The sequence below is a fragment of the Dreissena polymorpha genome, chromosome 8 (assembly GCF_020536995.1).
Source record: "Dreissena polymorpha isolate Duluth1 chromosome 8, UMN_Dpol_1.0, whole genome shotgun sequence".
In the NCBI taxonomy this organism is placed as follows: domain Eukaryota; kingdom Metazoa; phylum Mollusca; class Bivalvia; order Myida; family Dreissenidae; genus Dreissena; species Dreissena polymorpha.
Window position 1 is genome coordinate 106,607,758 of NC_068362.1, and position 20,326 is coordinate 106,628,083.

General features: G+C 35.1%; 1 long non-coding RNA gene across 1 annotated transcript; it reads left to right on the top strand.

The window, feature by feature from the left end:
• The first annotated feature begins 8,677 nt into the window (after positions 1-8,677).
• On the top strand, positions 8,678-12,041 carry LOC127843051 (uncharacterized). The gene is made up of 4 exons (XR_008032069.1): positions 8,678-8,812; positions 9,116-9,190; positions 10,792-10,923; positions 11,975-12,041. It is a non-coding gene; the product is annotated as an uncharacterized LOC127843051 (long non-coding RNA).
• The last annotated feature ends 8,285 nt before the right edge of the window (positions 12,042-20,326 follow it).

A 20,326-nucleotide genomic window follows, 5' to 3' on the forward strand; every position in this document is an offset into this window, starting at 1 on the left:
CGGATTGATTTTTTTTACTAACTTCGGATTGAATAACATCACGTTCAAGCATATGTGAGTACTCGTTAAAAAGTATGTAAAACAAAAGAGGGCCCATTATGACCTTTCAGTGCATTAATCGTAAGTTACATCCGAACCATTCGTTACTAGTAATCTCTCCAGACAAATAGGGTAGGTAGTTAGATTTAATCTTTTTATTCTTCATTCTACGGCGTACGACTTTTTTCCATTTTCATTCTATAATCAAATTAGACATCTTTACAATCGTTATTTAATTCTCTAATTATATGTTAGATCATTTAAGCAATATCTGTTCGTGCAGAAAAAATTGATCATTTATCTGGGGTCGTATCCACAAAGCTCCTTAGTGAAAACTTAAGTAAATTCCTTAAAATTGAAAATGTCCATTAGTCTATGCCTGATTAAACTGAACTTCAATGTTGTTTTTAATGATATTATGCTGTTTAAGATTCCAAATACCCTGCTGCTTTTTTCCAGATTTGAGTGCACAACATTAGAGTTCACTGTAGCAATGGAATTCAAAATAAAGTTAAGATTTGCCTTAGGAGCTTTGTGGATATGGGCCCTGCTGGAGTACATTACGTTTAAGGTCGGCATAAGAAGGGCCAGTCGTTATTACAAAAAGTAATGACAAACTCTTTTTAACGTCTAAATGTACCAAATAAAAGGATATTTTATTATTGAATTACAACCGTTTGTTGGTAAAATGTATACAACATCATGTTAGTAAAATGTATTTATTGTGTAATAAACCTAATGTTTTAAAGGGGCCTTTTCACAGAGTTTGACATGTATTGAATGTTGTCATTTAATGCTTTATATTGATAAATGTAAACATTGGATCTAAAAAGATCCAGTGAACAATCAAGAATACAACTTAAAAACACAACAAAAAAGTAACCCTCAACAGGGCTTGAACCACTTACCCGTGGAATCAGTACACAGTCAACCACTTAGACCACTCGGCCATCCCTACTCATACAATGAGGGATGTATTTTATACTTTATATAGACACTCCTCGTAGTTTCACTAAATGTAACGACAACAAAAGAACTCTCAAAATTATTCAAACGCTCGCGTTGCGACGTTTTATAATTTTCAGGTTTTTAAATCGTCAAAAGATGCATATAATGGATATTTTAGAGCATGGTAAATATTCAGTACATTGTATTACTGTTTCCTCACAAATATCATAACTAAAACGAAATTTGCGAATCTGAAACATTTTTTTTTAATTTTGTCAATTTACCAAAACGTGAAAAGGCCCCTTTTAAAGTATGTACACGATAAATAGCATATTACACAGGCAAAATATCGAGTAATGTGAACAGGTAAAATTCCGACAGTTAATCAAGTGGTTGGAAATGACATCAAACTATGAACTCCAAATATAACATATAAATTATATGTTTTATTTGGAGTTCATAGTTTGATGTCGGAAATTATCTGTGATACCTTGAAATGAATATATGTATTATTAATACATATATTCATTTCAAGATATCAAAGATAATTTCCGAAACGGTGTAAAAGGGCTATGCGTAATGACATAAAAGAAATTATTTCAACATAAGTGCATGTATACTTTAAATGAAGACAGTTTATTAATGCTTTATTGTTCTAAAATATGTTTAATTCGCTAACGAAACACTTTTTATAAGTGTTATGATTATTTGATGACACAGAGATGGTCTATTAACATGTTCATGTACTGTTATCAGTACATCGTTTTTATTTGGACGCGAGAGCGTACAAATAATGTAGCGAGTTTTGTCAGTATGAGCTTAGCTACGCTGGGCGAAGCGTCGTTGTATACAATCGATATTGTCCAATGAGAGTGCACGCTTTGCATGAGCGACAGCACTCGTTAGCCTGCATTACCTGGAATAAAATTATGCAGACGACAAATGAGTCGGAACAGTGGTGTAATGGTAGACGAGAAGACCCTGGTTCGTATCCCGCCCTGATCGCTGGAATTTTTCTGAGCAAGAAATTTATTCCACATATGCTCTTCTCGTGGAAATTGCGCATTACATGCAAATACAGTTAAATCATATATTTTAAGTAAAGAATTTTAATAACTTAAAGTTGAATTCATTACATACCACTAAATTGTTTTGTCGGATTCTCAAATTGGCTTAAATAAATTTGTAATCCGAAACAAGCTTCTGAATTTTATTGTCAACGCCACGAAAACAAATTGTAGCTTCAAATAAACAGTGCTTCGTGTATTTTTGCGGTTTCTTTGGCTCAGTAAAAAGCGCGCGAAAACTATGAAGACGTGTACAACGTCACGTGAAATGTGTTGGTGTATTTATTGAACAGCAAGTCAGGCGACATACGTGTGTTCAGTTGGAAAACCCCGTCTCGATTGGACATTATTTCATCACATCTTTTAATTGTCACATATGCCAAAAATTATTTTGCTACTTAAGAAAAAAGGCGAATGTTTACGTTTATGAAATTCTTGAGTTTACTATTTTAAATGGAATGTACGAGATAATCTGGCTTTGAACAGCGACGAGAAAAGAAGTAAGTATGCAGTAATTAAGAAGAGTTGCGCTGATACGGATGCATTGGGGAATCGATCCAGTTGGGATTATGCGAGTCTATGCGTGAGAAAAAGTGTTCAGCAATGAAATAAATGTCGTTATCCATGACTTTATAGGTTTTTTCTTCAAGAGTCATAACGGACCAAAATAACGTCATAAGTAACGTACAGAGGGGGCTCATCTTTCTACGTTATGTAATTTGTCATGTCGGCCAAATTGTTGCTCAATAATTTAAAGAAAATAATTAAAATATTAGATACACATAACACAACATGTACATGATTCTAGGCTAGTTATTCTCTAGCAAGGAAACCAACATTCTAAAGATGGTTGCCATTGCCGGAACCAATTGCGAAAGAAAAAGAGACGTTATTTTGTCTAAGTTATCTCTATAACATAACTATTAGGATAAAAAGTGCACCCACAATTTGACCCGTGCTTTAAGACACACTCTTTATAAATTTGAATGGGTTTTGTTCATTTCAAACGTGCGATACAAAAGCTGTAACATAATTTTGAAAACTGAGTCGCGGTTAAGATTATGCAATAGCGTACAAATACAGTACCTTCAGCGCTTTGATTAGTAAAATATAATCAGTTTCAACAAAATAAACAATTTGATACCAAGATGTCATATATGTTAAACATAAAGTGCAACACCATCTGTAAGAAAACACATTTTTTGCAAATATTAAGTGTGCGCGTGCTCATGACGTCATTATTAACACGTCAAACGACAAAAGTCATCTTAATTCCCGCTTCAACTGTAGCTTTTTAGCGATTTTGTCATTATTTCTTTATAATCGTGACGTAGAGGTATGATAATCAGAAAAACAGGCTATTCTTTATATTTACTAACACTATTATGTGATTTAAAATACATAAACTTTTTACTAACATTTCATGTGGTGGATATTATGTGACTTTTAAGGAAACAAACAACTCAACAATACTTAAACCTTTGTTTTTATTGAATAATTTAGAATAGTAAATGTGTGTATATTTGTTGAAAATATGCAGTCCACTGTGTTCAATTTTTAGTACACTTTTAATAGTAGTAGCAATACTATTATGCCCCCCTTCGAAGAAGAGAGGGTATATTGTTTTGCACATGTCGGTCTGTCCGTATGTCCGTCTGTCCGTCCACCAGATGGTTTCCGGATAATAACTCAAGAACCCTTAGGCCTAGGATCATGGAACTTCATAGGTACATTGATCATGACTCGCAGATGACCCCTATTGATTTTTAGGTCAAAGGTCAAGGTCACGGTGACCCAAAATAGTAAAATGGTTTCCGGATGATAACTCAAGAACGCTTATGCCTAGGATCACGAAACTTCATAGGTACATTGACCATGACTCGCAGATGACCCCTATTGATTTTGAGGTCACTAGGTCAAAGGTTAAGGTCACGGTGACCCGAAATAGTAAAATGGTTTCCGGATGATAACATTGATCATGACTCGCAGATGACCCATACAAATTTTCAGGTCACACGGTCAAAGGTCAAGGTCACGGTGACTCAACTTAGAAAAATGATTTCCGGATGATAACTTAAGAAAGCTTACGCCTAGGATCATGAAACTTCATAGGTACATTGATCATGACTCACAGATGACCCCTATTGATATTTAGGTCACTAGGTCAAAAGTCAAGGTCACAGTGACAGAAAACTTATTCACTCAATGACTGCCACTACAACAGACAGCCCATATGGGGGGCATGCATGTTTTACAAACAGCCCTTGTTTATTTTAAACTACACATATTTTAAAATGTCATTTTTGTCTAAATAGGAGACATTACTACAATTATGATGAAAACAACAGAAACAAAATATAGAGGTTCGCATTAGCTCAAATGCCTGGTTACTGTACTTGTAAGGTTGCAGGAATACATGTTGAGTTATATACGACAAAAAAGTCACGCAGATGGATGGAAAAGTTCAAATCTATATACCCCCATATTAAGCCCAAGAAGCGTTCAGTTATTGTCCATGTATGTTTTTATTTAACAATTTATACTTGTTTGATGCATTACATAATATTACTTACTATTCCTTAGTATGTACATGTATTAATTGTTTATTTCAGCCAGTGCAGTAAAGTTACCCAGATTTCGGAGCTGACCAACTCGCAGCCCACTGGCCTGGAGGGGCTGTCAGTGGAGCTGGAAACTGTCCTGGGGGAAATTAAAACACTGCAGATCAGTCAGGAGGCCAGCATTCAATCATTGCAGAGAACATACAATGAACATAGTGCAGTTATGATAGAGCAAATGCGTGGCAATTTAAATACTTATATAGATGAATGTGATAATAACTCTGTGGGTACATCAGGCAGAAATGAGCAATATTTAAAAGAAGAGATGTGTAGGAGTGTTCTCTCTTTCATGAATGAATTTGATAATATTACTGCGAAGGAACTTAATGAGATGAAAGATGAAGTTATAAGCATAAAAGGGTCAGTTACAAGTTCTATTCATAAATGCACCAGTCTTCACAATGACTTGTTACAATTACTTGAAATCGTTCATAAAATTGAAGATAATAAGGAGCTCTGCCTTATAGCCAGCTTAAAATGTAAGCATATGATACAACAGGCACTAACTCTGCTAGGAAAGTCAAGCAAGGTGTTTAATGTCCAGAGTAATACTGTGCACAATGTGAGAATACCAAGTGATTCATATGAATGTTGTATCAGAGGCATATGTGTTCTTCCGGATGGGCAGGTACTGGTTATAGACTGGAAAAATCAGAATGTCAAGCTGCTGAACCAGCAGTACCAGGTGGTGAGTCACTGGGATGTGAATGCTGATCCACGGGCCATATGTTTGATCACACCCAGTGAGGTTGCAGTGGCTGTAAATACTAGCAACATACATGAGGTCCAGTTTATCACTGCCAACCAGGGAAAGCTTGTTCCTGGCAGGAAGTTTCAGTTACAACATAAATGTACAGGTATTGCCCATCACCAAGCAGACCTTTTTGTCACCTCTGATAAAGAACTGTACAAATACACACTGAATGGCAAACAGGTCTGCAGTCTCTACGAAGATAGGTCATTTGATGGAGGTAAGAATCATGGTGAATCCATCCTGATAACATTTGTATTATGTACAGAGATTTTTCTAGCCATTGTGGGAAAAGGAGTCTAGTCAAATTTTGTAATTAGCTCGGCTGTTTTCAGAGAAAACCCGAGGTATTGTCATAGCCAGCTTGCCGTCCGTCGTAGGCGTCGTGCTTAAACCTTAACATTGGCTCTAAAATCAAAGTGCTTCCATCTACAACTTTGAAACTTCATATGTAAATGCATTTTGATGAGTTCTACACGCCACACCCATTTTTGGGTCACTAGGTCAAAGGTCACTGTGACCTCTTATATAAAACTTTAACATAGGCTCTAAAATAAAAGTGCTTCCACCTACAACTTTTAAACTTCATATGTAGATGCACCTTGATGAGTTCTACACGCCACACCCATTTTTTGGCCACTAGGTCATGGGTCAAGGTCACTGTGACCTCTAATATAAAACTTTAACATAAACCTTAACAATCGCTCTTAAATCAAAGTGCTTTCACCTACAACTTTGAAACTTCATATGTACATGCACCTTGATGAGTTCTACACGCCTTACCCATTTTTGGGTCACTAGGTCAAAGGTCACTGTGACGTTTAATATAAAACTTTAATAAAGGCTCTAAAATCAAAGTGCTGTTACCTACAACTTTGAAACTTCATATATAGATGAACCTTGATGAGTTCTACACGCCACCACAAATGTTGGGTCACTAGGTCAAAGGTCAAGGTCACTGTGACCTCTAAAAAAAAAACTCACAAGCTTTCGCAGCCGAGCGTTGGCACCTGTTATGCTGTGTTCTTGTTTTAAATCCATACAATGACAAACTTTGAAATTTGTATCGACTTAATGAACCGAATTGGGATTTATTTTTTTAATCAACAAATATTGACCCATTAGGCCTTTATCTTGTTTGTTTTTTTAATCATATAAATTATAGTTATATCAGGGGTTTTTATCTGATTTTGGGGAAAGGGCCTGGCCTTTTTTGAGGGGAAAAAAATCGCGCAAAATGCCGGATTTTGGGGGAAAAAATGACACGAAACGCCGGATTTTGGGGAAAATAAGGAAAGTCTTAAATAATAAATTCAACATATTTTGCTGTTTTTAAAACAAAATCAAGGCAACAGATAATTTAATTATGCAATATGTTATATTTTCCACTGGATCAGGTTAACTTATGTATTTATAGTTAAAAAAAAAAAATGAAGTCTGGGGGAAAATTTACCTGCTGAGGGGAAAAAAAATCTGAGGGGAAAGGGCCGATTTTCGGCGGGTCCCAAAGAAAAAAAGCCCTGTATATACTTTGTGAGATGAAAATAAAATAAAATTCAGATGTAATAGCAGAAAACCCGCTGATGTATTATAAAATATTTGTTATATAATTCATATGTGTCCTTTGAATACTACATGTACAGTACATAATGTAGCCAAAACAAGATTCAGAAATATTGATTTATAAACATGAGTAATGAAGTATTTTGACTGTCACTACATGACATGTCTATAAATAGAAACTGAATATTTGGGAGAGAGACACTTTCTGACCTTGTCTTAATTTTGTGGTTTTTTAATGATTGTACATGTACAATATGTTTGATAGATTGAATAATTTCATAACACCATATAACATAGGTACTCTTGTGGTTGTATTCTTTTATAAAGTGTTCAAATGTATGTATTAATTTCATTTTAATTATAGTAGTATGTTCATTTAAACATTTTGCTGTTGAAATTGGTTTTGTTACTAACTAGCTAGAAAAGTGTCAATAACTGTTGTTTTAAATATTATTATGACCCCTTCGAAGAAGAGGGGGTATATTGCTTTGCTCATGTCGATCGGTCTGTCTGTCTGTCGGCCCACCAGATGGTTTCCGGATGATAACTCAAGAACGCTTAGGCCCACGATCATGAAACTTCATAGGAACATTGATCATGACTCGCAGATGACCCCTATTGATTTTGAGGTCACTTGGTCAAAGGTCAAGGTCACAGGTGAAGGTTACAGCATTTGCATCCCTTGTAATTTATTAACATTTTACCATATGTAAGGCTGACTGCATTTTTGTACACCACCCCATAACCACCACCACCACCACCACCACCACCACTTGAACGTATTCACACAATGGCTGCTACTACAACTTATAGCCCATATAGGAGGCATGCATGTTTTACGAACATCCCTTGTAAATATTGTGTTAATGTTTAATTTTGTTGATTAATATAAATATAAGCAGGACAGGGGAGGTAATAAATTATTATATCTTTCTTATATACAGGGGAAACAAATGCAATAAGTTAAAATTTCATGTTTAATGAAAAGAGGATATCACCCCCCCCCATTTTTTTTAAGCATCTTCTAATAAATTACCACACCCCACATTAAACCCCCCTCTCACTCCCACCTCCCTACCCCCCCCCGCACAGCCCCTAACCCCCAGCCCCTAACCCTCCACGGTAACCGGTCAAGCCCTTATGGATTCATAGACAACAAAGCGGTCAGCCAAGTTGACCAGCTAAGCCACACTCAAGCCCCTGACCGGCTGTTACAGACTCATGTGACTCACGAAATGGCAGTGGACACCAAACCAGACTAAATGACCAAACATACACTGTCAGCTCCTGTCCCAACCCATGTCTCCAAAGTGAAATCTGATCAGGAAACGCATTAAGGTTAGTAGGCTTATTTTAAGATTTAAGATTTGTGGACTGAGTAAGTGTGTTGTGTATTGCAGTCATGTATTTCCAATGTGGAATGTTTTGTTGTGTTAATCTTGATCACAGTTCTTAAATAGAACATAAATTGGGAGAATAAAAGTAAACTTCTCAGGTTGAAGAAGGAAACACATCGGACATTAGATACACTCTATGAGGTTTTTTCCGGTATTAAACAGGTTTTAATCCTAGATGAACGTAGTCAACCTGACAGTCATCAGGGATACTTGGCGATGTCCCGTCTCCCGGGACAGCGCTAGTCCTCGCATCCAGGACCCGGATAGAGCAAGCCTGACAAACTGCAGAGCACTTCAACAACAACAATCTCCTCAGCAGGGTTTGCAACATGACGATTGTGGAAACTGAGTGCAACAATCTCCTGAAATTGCTATTGAGTCAACGATGATGCTAAGGGTGACATCCACAGAGGCGATGTTAATACGGTAAAATATAGTAGCTTCTCTTGTCTTGTGTATATACTATGTTTGTTACAATGTGAGAGCTAAGTAGTCTCAGTGTGTTTAAATAATAAGCTCCACTATTTACAAAATAGTCTGAGCTGTCTATGTCACGGAACTGTTTTATGAACGATCTAAACAGCACATTTGTATCACATGTATTTGATTGCAATTTTACAAATTTGGTAGGTGTCATTGTCTAGTTCACTATACAAGTTTTCAAAATGTGACTTGCACCATAGCAGAATTATGCTTATGTTGCTGCTTAGTTAAACCTAATTATTTTAGTTTGATTGCATCGAAAGCCAAAGGCTGATTGAAACGCTCCCGAGCCCGTTTCCAGGATATAATCCAGATTGACAAGTAAACAAATCAATCATAAGAGCTTAGTGAACATTGTGTTGCTGTGAATAAAAATTAGAACATACATGTATATTATGTAACATCTTTGTTAAATGAACATACTACTCATATAAGGGTATGTTCACTATATGTTTAAAATAAAAACAAATTGTATTAAGGATAAATATATCTTAAAAATGGTAACTCCTACTTATTGTTTGACCCATTTTTCACTTTGTAGGGATTTATCAGACACTCGGGTAAATGACTTCCACTCCAAAATGCAATGCTCTCTTAACATGAGTTTTATAATTGTCCCAGTTTAGAGGATTTCCAACTTTCCATTGTATATGGTTGGACAAGCCATTTACAGTCTACCGGGTATCATTGACAGTTAAATTGTAGATTGTGAAACGGATGTATCTACTGTACAAGTTGTTATCAGATAGGACAGTTTAAAGATCAGCCGTAGTTTGTATGTAAGATATTTGTATGCCCCACAGTTGGGCATGTAGTGATCGCACTTTTCATCTGTCTGTCTGTCTGTCTGTTTTTATGTCTGTCCGTCACACTTTTTTGAAAAATGCTCATAACGTCTATGTCTATTTAGATGTAACCTTCATTGTTGTTATGCATGTGTATATGGACAAGGCCTTTCCATACGCATATAAATTTTGACCCCTTTGACCTTGAACTTAGGGTCCGCGGTTAGGTTTTGAAATCTGTGTTAAGGTTTCGAAAAATGCTCATAACTTCTATGTCGCTTTAGATGTAGCTTTTATATTTAGTATGCATGTGTATATGGGCAAGGTCTTTCCATACGCACACAAATTTTGACCCCTTTGACCTTGAACTTAGGGTCCGCATTGATTTTTTGTAATATGCGTTTAGGGTTCGAAAAATGCTCATAACTTCTGTCGTTTCAGATTTTACCTTCATATATGGTATGCATGTGTATATGGACAAGGCCTTTCCATACGCACAAATGTTTTCCCCTGTTACCTTGACCTTGAACTTAGGGTCTGTGTTTAGGTTTCGAAATCTGCGTTTAGGTTTCGAAAAATGCTCATAACTTCTATGTCGCTTCATATGTAACCTTCATATTTGGTACGCATGTGTATAAGGACAAGGCCTTTCCATACACACACAAATCTTGACCCCTGTGGCCATGACCTTAAAGTTAGGGTCGGCATTAAGGTTTCGAAAATTCGTTCTGCTAATTAGCCGTCTTATAATAACTATCAACGCGTTTTTCGGGGGCATATATCATCCTATGGAGACAGCTCTTGTGGTAAGCTGAGTTTGTTGAGCATTAGAAATTACGTTTAATTCTAAATGTTACCACATAACTTGTGCAGATATTGGTCATGAAATAATGTCTACGAGCATTCATGCCGAAGTAAGGCAGTTTTCAGTTATAAGCATAAGTATGTATATTTTGTTTTCTTATAAACCAGTTTACCCAATACAAGGAAGGGAATGTAAACTTACTGACTGAATGTCCATGACTGAAAAACTGCTCTATTTGGTCCCCAAAAAAACAACGCATTAACAAATAAACACATTGTAATGTGTGGAGTGTTCTATAAACAAAGAAATAAAAGATTGGATTTTCTTCTCAGAGTTATACAATCGAAGATCGGTTTCCCAGACCAGCAGGCTGTCTAAACAGCTGAACGACAGGAAACTCTGTCAAGCATTGGGCAGACATAAGCTGCAGTGGACTCTTGAGTGTGGACTTCAGGACAAACGAGGTTACCTTATCCAGATGGTTAATTTGTGATTTTTATACCCCAGAAGGAGGGCATATAGTGATCGGACTGTCCGTTCGTCAGTCTGTCTGTCTGTCGGTCACATTTTGCATTTAGGTTTCGAAAAATGCTCATAACTTCTATGTTGCTTCAGATAGCAATTTGATATTTAGCATGCATGTGTATCTATTGGAGCTGCACATTTTGAGGGGTGAAAGGTCAAGGTCAACCTTCAAGGTCAAAAGTCACAAAAACAAATCCAAGGGAAGTAATAAGCTTCAAAGGGAGATAATTATCTGTACTTTCCAAATGATAAAAAAAACAAAGCGATGCAGTAGGGGGCATTGTGTTTCTGAAAAATAACATCTCTTGTTTTGTGTATTTCAATCAAAATAAACTTGTTACAAACAATATTATCTAAATTTCCTGGTCATTCATATACATTTTGGTAGCTAGGATTTTTTTCTATTAAAGTGGTCAACTTGTACCATCTGAAAGTGAATGTATGAAATTAGTTGTATAATATATATACATGTTGTATTGCCTCTGGAGTAAATTAAGCAAGTAAGACGGTATTTGTACAAAATGTACTGTACATATTCATTTTATATCAACATAATTAAAACATAATAAAAATGATTTTGTGAAACAAAGTTCACTGTCTTCCTGATGCCATTTTATTATTTTTATCCCCAGTAATAGGCGGAGGGATATTGTTTTGGCATTGGCCGTCTGTCTGTTTTTCCGTACTACCGGCCGTCCAGAGCGATATCTTGGACGTGCTTTGGCGGATTTCATTGAAACTTGGTATGAGTATATATATGGATAAGAGAATGATGCACGCCAAATGGCATTGTAAACCATATGATAATAACAGAGTTATGGCCCTTTGTATCTTGAAAAAATGCTTTTTTTAGTGTCAAATATAACACTTTTGTGTCCAGAAGCATATTGGCGGGGGATATCAATTCAACAAATTTGCTTGTTGGTTATATTTTACTGGTGCTTGAATACATTACTGTGATTAATGCAGATGTTCCTCATCTTTTCCCAGGCGCCTTACCCTCACCAGTGGGGTCACCAGGTTCCCTCACTCTAAAACGGTCCCAACATCTCAACAGGTAAGCTCCCCTTGGTAATTCAATAAAGGTTAGAATCGATGCATTGTTTACGTAGTACTCAGGGGGTCAAGAAGAACGATCCACCCAGTGGGATTGTTATATTGGTATGGTTTATAAGCGCATGCATCAATAATTTTCCCATACTGCCATCGCATCAAAATAGACTGGTTGGTGCGAGGTTATTCAAATTCACATATAATATCTTTTTTTAGATCACTTGCATTCCCATAAAACGCCGCTGAGCTAATGAACAGTGCCACAACACCAAAAGAAAGGGTACTTCAGGCCCAATGTCACTGCGGTACCAATCCAGTGTTTTTTTTATAGCAATTTCGGGGCCGATATTCGGCCCCATTCCCCTCAAAAAAGAGTATATATTTTTCCCCCATTTTGTAAAAAAAATCCCCTCCAGAAGTAAAAAAAAAAAAAAAAAAATATAGAACTGTTTCATAATCATGACAAATATATCTCAAATTTATTTCATAAATAACTAACAAAGTATATAACTATAATTTATATGATTTTTAATTAATAATTATTATAAAGTGTTATATTAAATTTGATAAGTTTTTTCCAAATCAGTGGACTTCACATGAACTGCATTTTTCTCCCAAAATGGCTAGGAAAAGGCCTGATGTATCTATATTGTGTCAATATTTGTGAAAAAAAACACTGCCATCCGGGCTCCTACAGCCGCCATCCAGGTTGAGCATTGTGGGTCCCAGCAGAAGGATAATTATGCCCATGGGCTCGCAACTATCCCCGGACTTCAAACAGCAGCAGTGGAACAACATGGTGGCCAAGGTTAGCTATTGTTGTTTTTGTCTTTTTCCTGGCTGGTAATTGGCCCTAAATAAAATGTCAAAAATGTTTTTAACTTTTGACTGCCTAAAATTCCCTATATAAGGTTTTCAAATTGGTTTCAAAATATGTTTGTTTTTTTGTAACTTAAAGGGAACATTTAGCTAATTTCCTATCCAGCTCTACAAGTTGATCCTTAATCAATATAATATTGAAAAGACGTATTCTAAATTTTAAAGTTACCGGTACGTAAATACTAAAAAAAAAGAATATCTCACAAAATATTTGTAATTAAAAATTAAACCGCTGCAGGCATTGCACATTTAATACAACATTAGCTTATGAAAAGGAATGAAGATGTTTCGATTGAAAAAAAATTGTAAAGACAGAAAAGATTGTATGTAAGTCAATAGTGTTTTGGCTAAGAATTGGGATGTCCACAAAACTGCAATTGTTTGCTCTTTGAAAGTATTTATTATTATTGTCATGAGAAATGTATTTCTACTTGTTTAAGCATCTAATCAAACGGACACGAAAAATTATTACTCTCTGCGAGAATAATGGTAAACCTCATCAAATGCACATAAATAATCGGTTTTCAATATGATTTGGTCTCCCAACTCATTCCATACCGCGAAACTCTTAAGGTGTCCCAATTCTTGTTGATTATTAATATGTTCATGAGTGACACAGCTTTATCATTGTTTTGCATTTCTTTAAGTGTATAACTTAAGTAATTATTATTTCCAACAGTGACAAATCTTTATGCTTTTTTTCTTTTGTTTTATAAATTGTAATTATTACTTTTTGGTGAAATTGTGGAAAATGAAAAATCCATTTTTCATATCACACAGTCCAATAAATATTTTTTGAGTTGATAGGTGATCAATGAGCGAGTTATGTTATTAATCGTGCATGCTTTTTAGGTGAGATGATTTAAGAAACATCTTTATGATTATATATATCTAAAACAATTAGTTCAGTTCGTTATCAAACCTTGTAAGAGGTGCAAGCATTTTTCAATTCTTATAAACCTACCATCTTTATGTTCTGTCTGCATCTAGTCACTGTTGAGTCATTTTATTATTATGCCCCCCTTCGAAGAAGAGGGGGTATATTGCTTTGCACATGTTGGTCGGTCGGTTTGTCGGTCCGTCCACCGTGTGGTTTCCGGATGATAACTCAAGAACACTTGGGATTAGGATCATGAAACTTCATAGGTTCATTGATCATGACTCGCAGATGACCCCTATTGATTTTGAGATCACTAGGTCAAAGGTCAAGGTCGAGGTGACCCGAAATAGTAAAATGGTTTCCGGATGATAACTCAAAAACGCTTAGGCCTAGGATCATGAAACTTGATAGGTAAATTGATCATGACTCCGAAATGACCCCTATTGATTTTCAGGTCATTAGGTCAAAGGTCAAGGTCACAGTGACAAAAAACATATTCACACAATGGCTGTCACTACAACGGAGAGCCCATATGGGGGGCATGCATGTTTTACAAACAGCCCTTGTTAACCAATGAATCACTCTTTTTATGTCCCCCACTATAGTAGTGGGGGACATATTGTTTTTGCCCTGTCTGTTGGTCTGTTGGTTGGTCTGTTGATCGGTTGGTTGGTTGGTTGGTTGGTTTGCGCCAACTTTAACATTTGCAATAACTTTTGCAATATTGAAGATAGCAACTTGATATTTGGCATGCATATGTATCTCATGGAGCTGCACATTTTAAGTGGTGAAAGGTCAAGGTCATCATTCAAGGTCAAAGGTCAAATATATGGGTCAAAATCGCTCATTTAATGTACACTTCTGCAGTATTTCAATATTCAAGATAGCAACTTGATATTTGGCATGCATGTGTATCTCATGGAGCTGCACATTTTGAGTGGTGAAAGGTCAAGGTCAAGGTCATCCTTCAAGGTCAGATGTCAAATATATGTGGCCAAAATTGCTCATTTTATGAGTACTTTTGCAATATTGAAGATAGCAACTTGATATTTGGCATGCATGTGTATCTCATGGTGCTGCACATTTTGAGTGGTGAAAGGTCAAGGTCAAGGTCATCCTTCAAGGTCAGAGGTCAAATATATGTGGCCCAAATCGCTTATTTTATGAATACTTTTGCAATATTGAAGATAGCAACTTGATATTTGGCATGCATGTGTATCTCATGGAGCTGCACATTTTGAGTGGTGAAAGGTCAAGGTCATCCTTCAAGGTCAAATATATGGGTCAAAATCGCTCATATAATGTCACTTCTGCAATATTGAAGCTAGCAATTTTATATTTGAAATGCATGTGTATCTCATGGAGCTGCACATTTTGAGTGGTGAAGGGTCAAGGTCAAGGTCATCCTTCAAGGTCAAACATCATATAGGTGTCAAGGTCATCCTTCAATGTCAAACATCATATAGGGGGACATTGTGTTTCACAAACACATCTTGTTATTCATTTAAGAAACAACAATATATTGATACAGGTACTTATTAAGCAATATATAAAGGCAAGAGTTATAAAGCATTATAACTAATGAAATAAGTAATGCAACAATAAAAATAAGAATTTTGTAAAAAAATAAACTTATTATGAAAAAAAGTGCATTGTGAAACAAAACTTACTAGTCTTATTTATGTATTTAAATTTGCTTGTATGTTTTTTTTAACACTTTAACAAATATGTTATGTTGTGCAATATATTAACACATAAATATTTCACCTTGCCTCTCTTCTACCAAGGTTGACTCACACCGCTCAGAGCAGATCAGCAGGCTTTCATGTCGCAGCACAACAACTCAAAGGGATCCATGCGAGGTAAGCCCTCCCAACAGTGCATACCCATGACGATGAAGTCCTCCAACTCGCCCCAGTACTCACCTTGGTGTCAGGGAAAGGTTCAAGGTCACATGGGCTTTGGTGACCTTTGCAAGATTGCATGTTGGACTGGAGTGATGAGACATTTTCCATTTCAATTAAGATTGTATTGCAATTATTTTCTCTTTAATCAAAATAAAAAATGATTGTTATTACGAAAGGAATACTTATGCTTCTATTGATAAACGTCTCCAAACATATTAACCTGAGATTGATGTTGGACTCTTGGATATTTCGTGTTTATTTAGTGTTGACATCAATGGAGTTTTTAGACAAAACTGGAATGTTAGTGCATCTGTGAAATGGTTGCCAGCACTTATTCTTAGAGGACATATGAAGTTTCTCAGAATATATCGCCTTACTTAGATGTTTTGATAATACGTGATATTTTTCTAATGTCAAAAAATATCATTTTCTGATATCCCATCCTATATCGCCAAATTGATGGTTTGACTTTTAGATATTTGGAAATGAGGAGGTGAAAAAGAAACAAACACTGTTACACTTCAGTTTTTATTCACCCAAACAGCCCCATGATCATCATGACCTTGCTTGTTCTTTGCCCTCAGACCCTTTGTTAAAAAACAAACAAAATGACAAACTGAAGTTAACAACAATGCATCTTCCTTTTTTCAGACACCAATCAACAAAATTAAACCGGCCAATTAGAAAGACATCCTGTTGCATCAGCTAGTCATACCTCGGAAGATCAGTTATGAATAGAATTTAAACACATGCCACTTTCTAAGTTCCTGTTTTGGTCGTGTTATAGCCTCGCCTTCTGTTGTGAACAATAACAATAATCGAAGATCTCATCTTGGAATTGTGGGATGGGTCGGAAACGAGTGGCATAGTTCAAAATGAAATTGCAGAATGACAAAGCATACCAAGTCATGTGGCCAGCCATAAAGTCGTGTGCCATGCCACATTGTGGAATATGACCAGCGAATACATTTCATGTAATATGGGCATTATAATGTTGTCAATGATTTGATATAAATGTTTTTGTTTAATGAAGACAAAATTGGTAATACAAATTAAGTGAATGTTACTTGTTAAAAGCAGTTATATAAAGAATTATATTAAGCCAAAATGAAGTAAGTCTTAGTTACATGTATTACTTAATATTCTGAATTATTAATCGAGATTTTGGAAAAAATTAGAATTAAGAGTTTGCATACGCTGACTTTATGCTTAAGCAAAGCTGTTTAATTAATACTAGTAACTTGTACAAAATGTCATATTTATTGTCTTCATTTCATTAAATAAAACATATCTCAGTATTGTTTTATCAGTAATATAGCTAGACATGCTAGGTTTTTTTTAAAGAAAGATTAAACATTTTGACACTTCTATTTTGATCTTTCTGTATTTCCGTCTGTTTACAATACTTGTTACTTTGCTTAGAGGAGTCAGTATTTTATCAAGAATCGTGTGCAGTCTCGTAAAATTTAAAAAGCAAAATATTAATTAATTACCACAAATTTGTTTTATCTTCGGTAAATTGTAAATTCTGTATTGACAATTGGTTTTATTATTAAATATTAGCACAAATTTATCATATTTTAAAAGCTGTATACATGTTCAAACGCTGATAATAGGCGAAAAGCCTATGTTGTCATCATTTGAAGAAAGATTGTTTGAAATGAATAAAATTTGAAAGGTTATCTTAAATAAAACTGCTATGGTTTGTTTAAGGATATGAAAAGACTATAATTCTATGGAATGCTTTCAATGTATTTATTTATAATGATGAGATTATTCGTGAATACTAGCCAACGTTATAAGTGTTAATAGCTACTGGTGGATCACACACTTATTACTAACATGCTCATATTTAGTGTTGACGTTTGTATTCGGACATAATAGTTCATGATTCTTTGTATACACTGTGCAGGCTCTAATAGACTAATAGAAACCAGATATTAATGTGCGTAAATGAGTATAATGAGTATAATAACTTGACCAAGTTATATATATATATATATTTATTTATTTATGTATTTATTTATATATGCTTTTGTTGATATATTACTAAATACATACATAGACGGTATAAATTATTTATGATTTATGTTTTGTTTCAATTTGTGGAACCCCCTGTTTGATGTTTAATGTGAATCTTTTAGATGCAAGACAAAAAAAATAACACTGTTTTTGCAAATGCCCATATGTAACTTGTAAGATTGTATAGCTATATCAAGACAAAAGATATATTAAGTTATAGAAACATTTTGTTTTATACGATACGTTTTACCTATCCAATTCAAATGTAAAAATATACTGACAATGTTTTTGATATGTAGAAAATCATGTCGAAAAATATTAATATGTGGGAATTTGGAAAACAATAACATATCAAGGGAGAGCAATGTGATATGCTTGAAATTGTCAATAACTGCAATTTTAATGCATGCTTATTTATTAGTTTAGGTTCAATTGAATTCTCATTTCTCCAAAAACTTATGTGTATTTGTTATAACAAAACTCATATTTAATGAAATTTGTAAGAAATCAATTTGATAGAATGACAATAGAGTTGAATTATTTTTGTAATTCTGACTAATTTTAATGCATGGACTGCACAATATTTTATTTTATACTTGACATATTGACATATAACTGACTCTTTAAAAGTTTTACACAAATCTTAAAGCCAGACTTCCCCATAAAATCTGATTGTTTGTTTTCAAACTTGATTTCAAATCAAAAGTTATTTTTTGTTGTTCAACAATTAAATAACCTTTGTGTATGTACATTTTATATCTTATTTGAATTGATATTTACAGTGAGAAGAAAACTCTTATTTTATTTTATTTGTATCATTGTTTAGGTGAAATAAAATGGTAACCATACAAGTGTACACATTATGAGTATTGGGCTATATTGGTATGATTAATTCGTTTGTTCGACCAACACCAACGTGACAATTTGGTATGGTTAGGCTCTGTTATATAAATACAATTCTATGGAGACGTCTCCGTGGTCTTTATGAAGAGCTTGTGTAGCACATCATGATCATTTGCTTATCAATTGATTGCATCATTTTGTCTGACGTGCCTCAATATCTTCAAAATCGAAACATTACTGTTAATTGAATTTTAATTATTCATGTTTCGATATTTCTCTAAACTGTACAAATATACGTGTTAAAATAACTATATCATTATTTTACTGTCAGTGTAATTAAATTGAATATTTTTTTAATAGTTTTTCAATAAGTATTGTTTTTTAAGACGCAAATTATACTAATCAATACCACTACTATATTCAGTGGTTTGTTTGTATAGGGATTTCCACTGCAGGGATAGCTATGTACATTAATGACAGGGACAATGTGTTGATATCAAAATTAAAAAAAATCGTATTCGTTTTCTATATAACTTTTAATTATGTACAAAGACCCCTCAACTGGGAGACTCATGAATTTTGTTCGTGAGCAGGCCCGTACCCAGGCCATGGGCCCAGGGGCCCGGGCCCCCCCAGCTGGCTGTCGAACTATGATTTTTTTAAATGATCGGCCCAATGCAATTTTTTTTCTCGTGCAAGGGCCCACAGTACACTTTTCCATCAAAACAAAAGAGCAGCTATGTTTTATTGTCCCTGATAAACAAGGGGATTAGCGCTCGCCAATCGAGATAAGCCCCTAGGCAATGTTTTCTTATCGCCTTGTACACACATCCCCAATCAGTCCCCCATTGTTATCATGAATGCTTCATCTATCGATGGTTGATGTAACATGTATTTTGATTAGTGCAGCAAATGGAAGCAACTGCTACAGGAGGTTGTAGAATATGGTCTGATAATTGCTGACGCAGGTTTTTTCCTTCTTTGAGAAGGCCCTTTCCCTTAGACGTATTTTTCCTCTATAAAAGTTAACTCTTTTTTTTGTAAACATTTTATTTGGGAATTTTTAGGTCCCAATATATACTTTTTACATGGAGATAGGGCCCTGAATTTGAACCGGAACAAAACACTGACAAAGGTATTTAAACTTAGTATTTATCATTTTTGCAAGGAAATCACTGAAAAAGACTACGATGAGATAGTTAACATGTCTGTTGAAAAGAAAAACAGATTCATAAATTTGCCGAGCAACCGATAAGAATTTGGCAGAATTCAGTATTTAAAATAATTCAATGCGGGGAATCAAGTGGTCAGATTTGATAAAAAAAAAAATGGCCGCCGATGCCTCGATTCGATGGAGAAATTGAGTCTTTAAAAGTTTTCCGTCGGGAAATCGCGAAATATTCCATGAGTTACCTCCACACTCAGACCAACCAGCGGAAAACGGTTCCGGCTGGCCCTATGATAGGCGTTATCCGATTCAAAACAAGTAAGTAATAAGGTAGATGTACCTGTTTGAAAACTCAATTTCCCATGGAATCGAGGCATCGGCGGCCATTTTTTATCAAATCTGACCACGTGATTCCCCGCATTGATAATTGAGTACCGAGAATTTAGTAATGTCAACCTATAAATGGCTCATTGGTAAAAAAGAAAAGAAAATTGAAACAACAAATCGATCTCATTATATAAGTTAACCTGATCCAGTGTTGAAAAATATTGTATAATTAAATTATCTGTTGCATTGAATTTGTTTCAAAA